The following is a 7,900-nucleotide window of genomic DNA, read 5'->3' as shown; positions in this document are numbered from 1 at the left end:
TTCCCTTAAAGGAATCTATTCCTGATTCCAAGCCTTGAGCTCTACCCCGGGCCCAGGAGTCTGGCCCTAACAGGTAAGGTTTTTGGGGTATGTAGCCTAGGCCATTGGCCGTAGGGAATAATGTCACTGACAGCCGTCTAACGTCCCAGGGGCAACTCGCATGGCAATATGGTAGAGTTGGTACTTAGTGCTCGCTAGTGTATGCTAGTGGCTTAGTGTATGCTAGTGGCATACACTCCCCTCAGTATGGTGGCGTGGGTATACCGTTCCCCATAGCGACATTGTTGGTGTTTTTTCAATGTATGCTTCAGACACGGGTCACGATGAGGCGTTCCCCATAGCGACCCCTAGAGGACGCAGTGTCTCGTTCCCTACTCAGGGAACCATGGTTACATAAGTAACCTGAGACGTTCTGTGCCGTGTTGGAGGTGTATTTGAGTAGCACACAGGGCTTGTGTGCAGACTCCGTATCAATCGCTGTTTGCGGTCCTGAACTTAAATTTCCCATGATAAGACCGTTTGTCACTCGCTAATAATGGCTATCAGCTACTCTGAAACTTCAATCTACAAAATGAGTGAGTTTCACGCCTTTAAATAGGCAACACGTTCTAAATAGAATTGGGACGTAATAAAGGCACGCAAAGAATGCAAAAAAAAAAAGTCAGAATTCAGTCTATGGTTGATATAAATTATATATTTGCTGTATCGTGTACATCGGTATATCGGCAAGGCTGCTTAAAGTTTTTGACACATTAAAGCGATAAAGAAACATGCATAGCCGCAGGAAATTTATCTGGGGGACGCTGGGGGCGGGGCTTGATGTTGCAAGGCGGGGCCGCGGTATATTTGCCATCATGCTATGATAATTTTAAATGGCCAATAAGCTTTGTTAACTGTTACCGTTTCTGTGCCTGGCACTCAGTTTGCTCAGGTGCAATACGGGACCTATTCAGTCTTAAAGGGGTCATATGATGCAATTCGTGCTGGTCGCTGAGGAAATACTTCAACTTCGCGCTGTCGATCGCCGGATCGGCTTTCACCGTGGACGAAGCGGAGTCCAGCCCGGGGTCGTCACATGTGGTTGCCGCAGGCATCACAATATGGTAAGGGACGTAACATTTCCATCACATGCTTGAGGAATTCGGCCAATCACAACGCACTGGATAGCTGGCCAATCAGAGCACACCTCGCTTTTTCAGACCGACGAGCTTTTTAAAAATCGACGCGTTTCAGAAAGGCAGGGCATAGAGGAGAAACAATAATGTACAGTATGTGGAAAATAATGTGTTTTTGAACCTTAAACCGCATAAACACATTTCATTACACCAAATACACAAAATAATGTTATTTTTAACAGCATCATATGACCCCTTTAAGAATTAGCCTAAATAATAGGCTAGTAGGTAAAAAACGCATTTTATACTAAAATAACTTTCCTTAAGTAGCGAGTTTGTTTTCCTTTATTAAACTATGCAATGCTATGAAATGCGTTTTACCGGATTCAGTGCATCTTGAACTTGTAATTTTTTGTTGGATCTGGCAGTTTAATCAGGATGTTATCCAGTAGAAAAAGTCCTAGCTGGTGTAGCTGTATTTAACGGCTTTTGATGAGGTCCACAGAGCCTACAAAACATCCAAATAATTCCTGAAAGCAGAATTACGAGTAGCCTATCCACCTTATTTTGAGACTTCGATTCATTAGCCGCTATAGGCTAATGTAAACGATAAAACTATCTGCGCTACAAACCTGTGTTATTATTTACGACAATACATTAAAATAATATGATAAGAAATGCCAGTTTGCAATGCATAACTAGCTGTTTTGTAATTTGTACATCTAAAAATAACTTGAAGAGAATGATCGGAAGCCTCTCAATAAATGGCCGCGCCAAACTTAACAGTTTTATTCCTATCTATATTCTAAAGGTTTTTACAGAAGGGTTTGTTCAAATGCCTGATTTTATACAGCATTTTATTCCTTAATAAATAAATACAATTAAAAGGAAAGGAAATTAAAGATTGTTTTCTGGCTATCGACAGTAGGACTATTTTCTTATTTATGGTGTGATAAATAGAGAAATCCAAAATACCTCCTATGTCAAGAAAATGAGACGAGTTTTTTCAACTGACTTCATGTTCAGATTTTTCTAAATTTAATTAACGCATCATTAGCATATTTAAAGATTTCACCGAAGAACTTGTATTTCAAAAATGTTTGCACAGTTTTGACCTAAATATGATTTTCAGTTACAATAATTCATCCTAAAACTCGACATTAGTAACTTACTTTTAACAGCATCAGACAAGATCTCCCGGTTCTTATTTGTGAATTCAGTTCACTGGAGATTCGCACTAAACGGTTCATTTGAATCAGTGAGTTGTCGACTCGAGAACAGCTGCAATCGGTTCATTCTAATTCGTCAATGAATCGTTTGGTGCGCTTTGCGAACCGATTTAGAAGGTTAATTGAAAAGAATCAGTTCGTTCTTGAATCAGACACCGCTTCTGCGTCTCGGAGCACGTGATATATTATAAGGAGTAACGATGTTTTATGAAATGTAGTGAAGTAAAAAGTACGATCTTATGCTTTGGAATGTAGTGAAGTAAAAGTAAAAGTTACTCAAAATAAAACGACTCCAGTAAAGTACAGATACTTCAAAAATGTACTTAAGTACAGTAACGAAGTAAAGCTACTCCGTTACTGTCCACCACTTACAATTCTTAATGTAATCAATCGACTACGGAAATATGGTGATATATAGCCTATTATTATTTTAATTTTTTTTACCTGCATTCACTTGGGGTGTCTCGCCTTAAAAAGTGACAATGCCAATATCACACATGTGAGATTATTCTTGGACGTGTTTAGAAATCATAAAAGCTGGATGAATTGTGTGTTTTAAAAAATTGTTATTTTTAAATGTATTGAAAGAATTTATTGAAACACAAAAATGATACGAAGGATACTCTACCTTATTGGCAGAGGCTATTTACACTAGTTCCACCCACAAACGTGTGATAGGGATGGTCGACACTATAAAAGACTGCAGACAATTGTCAGCTTCAGTAGTGTAGATAGTAAAGCGCGTTCCGTAGTCTTTTTGACGCGATCGACCCGAGTTCGAATTCGCCTTTTACCAAACTTTTTTTTCACCCTTTTCAAATATCATATCACATCGGAAAGGCATTTATTTTCAATAAAAATGAAGGAAATAATCATAAAGTTGAAAATAAAGTATCGGGTAGGGTTAGGATAGGTGTAGGTAGGGCAAAAAATTATATAATAAAACATATAAAAAATTATATAATTTGAATAAAAATTATAATTTACACTCAATACGTTATTACTGCATACTGTTTTATAATGTACTATAATACTGAGGTGCAGATAATTGCCACTATTTGAAATAAGTAGTATAAATAGCAGCATTAGTGTAAATAGCCTCTATCGCACGGTTAAAATTCTGCAGCAGATAGCGCCACACACACAAAAGATGGATAACAATATAAGAAAACAATATAAGCTATATAAACTATTTTATGCAGACAGTTTTATTGCTTTTTACAATGTGCAATTAAAATGAATCAAAATAAAATTTAATTTAATATTAAAAATAAAATAATTAAAATGACAACTAACAAAACTATATTTACTGTAAAAGTTAAGTAGGCCTAATTTGGACTTAAAGCATGAGAAGAAACATTAAAGAATATTTCAACTCTTTATAAAGTGTTGCTTGGTGATGAATTCTGGAATATACCTGTAATATGCAGATGTACTTCAGAAATGTACTTCATAACTACATACTGTAAGGCTTGAATTATTCATTTTGTTTTCACAGTATTGCCAACCAGCTTATACTTTAAAAATACTGACAAACTTACATGTTTTAGGTGCATACGTTAAGCACTGAAACTTCACACTGTTTAAAACTGAAACTGTAAAGTAGATTTACTATTAATGAACAGTTATTGACTTTCACTTTCTCATAACTTCATTTAGAAGGAGCAGCAGTAACACCTCTTGTTATGAACTCACAGTCTTGGGTGTTTTCTTCACAGAGCTGTAGATCACTTCAGCTTCTGAGTTCACTGATGAAGAAGGCTGTGAATGAACAAGATCAGCACTGGGAATCTCATTTCTGCATCACACCCCTTAGTGTGTCATTTTAGTGTAACACCTTACATGACAGAAATGCAAAAATAGTGATCATTCACAGCCACATCCCAGCCAAAACTGCTGTGACACACATCACTTTTACAAAAACTCTCAATGGAGAACATTCAGAGGAGACACTTACTGCTTTACAAAAGGTGACCACAGAACTGTAAATCACTGAACTATCATCCACTCAGAAGCCTGTGAATAAACACAACGGACGATCGTTCATTTGCAATCAGCATCACAGTAAATGTCTACATAGTTACACACCATATGGACTGATGACTTACAGTAGCTTCTGCTGGACTGTTGGATGTCATCTGGTTTTCACAGGGCATCTGCATCAAACACAAACACAGATTTGGATGGTACTGGTAGCTAATGAGTTTTGGATGAATGTGTTCTTTTCCAAAGACTTCTGAATTGCGTCAATATGTTAATTCTAAAATACTTACTGTATTTCTGGTGCTGTTAAAATGTTTTTTCTCTAATTTGACTTCTCTCTGTCAGAGTGAGAAATGAAGATTAAATCTCATACTATTTTACATGTACACTCTTTAGAACCTTCAAAATTCCACAAAAGGTTCTCTATAGTGAAAAAAAGTTCTTTAGATTTTCAAAATGTTCTTTACACTAAGAAATAAATGTCATTGCTGCGAAAAGCCCCTTTTAGAAACTTCATTTTCAGAACTGTACAATTAAACATGACAGGGGTTTATGAATGGCCAAATGTGTTTGTATCACAAAGCTAAACTTTATATCTGACCGATTTAGTCCCTGAAAACCCGATTTCCTAAATAATTGTGCTAGTTTGATGCCTCTTGAGTCACTTTATAGTCTCTTTCTTCTCACATACTGTAATTAAACTCAAATCTATATGTTTTTTATATGTCCATTTATTGATTTATTTGTTAAGTAGCCATAAATGAAGCACTATAATGCATTTTCAGTCATCAAGGAGTATGAGAACACTCACCTGGTTTCTTTCTCAGTCTCCAGGTTACTATGGCAACAAGCAGTAACAGCAGAAGCATTGCTGGAAGAAACATGACCAGAATCACATCATGCCTGTAAGTGATGGAGAGACATTTCTATTTATCACACAGAACTATTCTCACTTTTAATTCAAAGCAAGTTAATCTTGTAAAGCTTTGTTTGCAATTTAGAGATATAGTTTCAAGCAAATGCAGACTGAAATGCCTTAAATACTTGTTTTGCTCGTCCGTGCTGTGTATTTCAATATTAACAGTCTCTGAGGCTGCTGTTAGAGATGGATGGGTTTCAGTTCTGCAATTAAAATAACATTACTATGGTGACATGAAACAGTTTGGTAATACAGTTATTAGGAATGACTGAATAACGTTCACACTTATACGTCTGTCACAGGTCTTGAATCACTCGTCATAGCTGCCAGCCAAAAACAGAAATGGAGAAACAAGTTTCGTAGTTAGAACAAAATGTTATTATTAATGAAAGAAGCTGTTTGTTATGCAAGCCCATTTACAAGAGAAAACATCCTACAGAAATGGAGAAACAAGTTTCTTAGTTAGAACAAAATGTTATTATTAATGAAAGAAGCTGTTTGTTATGCAAGCCCATTTACAAGAGAAAACATCCTTTTGTGATCAAATTTTTGTATTTAATAGTTATGACTCAAAATTTGAACTCTTGTCATAACATACATTTCTTATGTCATAATTTTGACTTTTATCTAAATATTTCAAATAATTCCTTTTAGCTGTTCCTTACTGTTTATTATTTTATTCATACTTGTGGGATTCATGTTGGTTGATGGCTGTGTCGTGTGCCTGCAAAACAAAAAGTAAAAAATAACAATAAAAATAAAAATAAACAAATACTACTACTTCTTATAATATAATATAATATAATATAATATAATATAATATAATATATGTTTGGAACTACATAATGGAGCTAAATTATTTTAGCTTAAAAACAAATTCAGTCATTCACTCATATATAGACATTAATACTGTTTGTTGCAGCCAGATTATTTGAATGGCGATCACATCAATTTTAAAAGGCCTTAAATTGAAGTTTTTCAACAATCTATCACTATACAGATTCACAGCATATAAAATCAAAGTTTTGGCCTTTTTACAACCCTTGGCTGTCTAGGGGTCACGTTAAAATATTGTGGCTAGAAAAATATTTGGATGTGATTGATTTTTTTAAATGGTCAAGAATGTTCACACGTACATATCTGTCTCAGAGTGAGATGGTATAGCTACAGGAGCAGTTGTAAATGCTTGAAAGAGTGAAAGAAATTAGGTTAGTTTTAGTGCATTGAGAGTGGCATAATTTTTATGGCTGAACTGGTTTGTGATCTTACCTCTTTTGGCTTCAGTGACTGTGAGTTGTACAGGAACCTGCCGATCTCCTACAGAACAGAAGTACCAGCCAGAATCAGTAAGTCTCAGTCCAGTCATCAGCACAGTGAAGGATCTTCTCCCATCATCACTGATCTGGACTGATGAATTCTGGGATGTGTTAGTCCTCCCCACTGTGTAACAGCTCTGATCTTTATATCTGCACCACTGTTTGAGTTTATCCTGATATCCAGAACTATAGAAACACCGAACACTGATATCACCACCTTCATGTCCAGATAAACTGCTGCTCACCACAGACACATCAGGAGCCATCAAAAGACTATAAGATTTTGTAGTAAATTTGCTTATTATTGTTTATGAAATGCAAATATGTAAGTTTTCTTCTTATTGTAAAGTGTTAACTATTCAAAAACAGTTCTGTTTTAAAACAATTCTGGAATCGAACAATATGACTAAAAATGTACATTCTTATGCTGATGTTTGCAGCCTACTAAATGATTCTAGCGGCTAAAGTCTAAATAGCATGATACTCTTACTATTTCCTTTTGCCAGTATGCAATCCTGACTTCAAACAGCATCTCCTACACTGCTACTGCAAAACCACTACTTTATTCTACAATCAGTGATCAGATTAATCCAAACCATAACAAACTTAGGCGGTGCATTACAGTTTTTGCATTATAGTTTTTCTCAGTCCCTTCAGTACATTTCTCGAATCATCCTTAAAGGGGTCATATGATGCTGCTAAAAATAACATTATTTTGTGTATTTGGTGTAATGAAATGTGTTTATGCGGTTTAAGGTTTACCTCAAGCATGTGACAGAAATGTTACGCCCCTTACCATACTGTGATGCCCTGTCCGGCCGGAGCGATGAGACAAAATCATTAAAACCCATTATAAACAAGGCATTTGTTGCATCCAGTGGGGACATAATTATGGATTATAATGACTTATACTGTCTTTTTACGTCTTTTTACGTTTTTTACGTAAACATAAAACCATGTCTGCATTTGTGATCGGAGAAATGACAAACAACAAGCGCTACTCTACACAGCTCAAAACTCTGGTTTGAACGTCAGTGGCAAATTCTTTAAATATAAAAAACATACTTACAGTCTGTGAGTCAGAACAGCCGGAATTGTAGTCTACTCTACCAGGAGGAACAGTGTTGTAAATACAACTTAACCACTGATTTCTAGTCGTGTCCTCTTTTGGAAGACCAAACAAAGTAATTTAGCTTTCACAATGAAACACACAGCGGGCTAGAGTGAGTGGAGGCGGGTGGCCTTGAGAACGGCGCAGCCGGCGGATTCGACGAAGGAGCGTCCGGCGGGCTTGCGGCAACCACATGTGACGACCCCGGGCTGGACTCCGCTTCGTCC

The 7,900-nt window shown here is 36.4% G+C and overlaps 1 pseudogene; it reads right to left on the bottom strand.

Moving 5' to 3' along the window:
• The window catches only part of LOC107663506 (polymeric immunoglobulin receptor-like), a 23,956-nt pseudogene that overhangs the window by 13,353 nt on the left and 2,703 nt on the right, over positions 1-7,900 (bottom strand).

This window comes from Sinocyclocheilus anshuiensis, unplaced genomic scaffold (genome assembly GCF_001515605.1).
Source record: "Sinocyclocheilus anshuiensis isolate Anshui unplaced genomic scaffold, SAMN03320099.WGS_v1.1 scaffold2181, whole genome shotgun sequence".
In the NCBI taxonomy this organism is placed as follows: domain Eukaryota; kingdom Metazoa; phylum Chordata; class Actinopteri; order Cypriniformes; family Cyprinidae; genus Sinocyclocheilus; species Sinocyclocheilus anshuiensis.
This window is presented reverse-complemented; position numbering and strand designations above follow the sequence as displayed.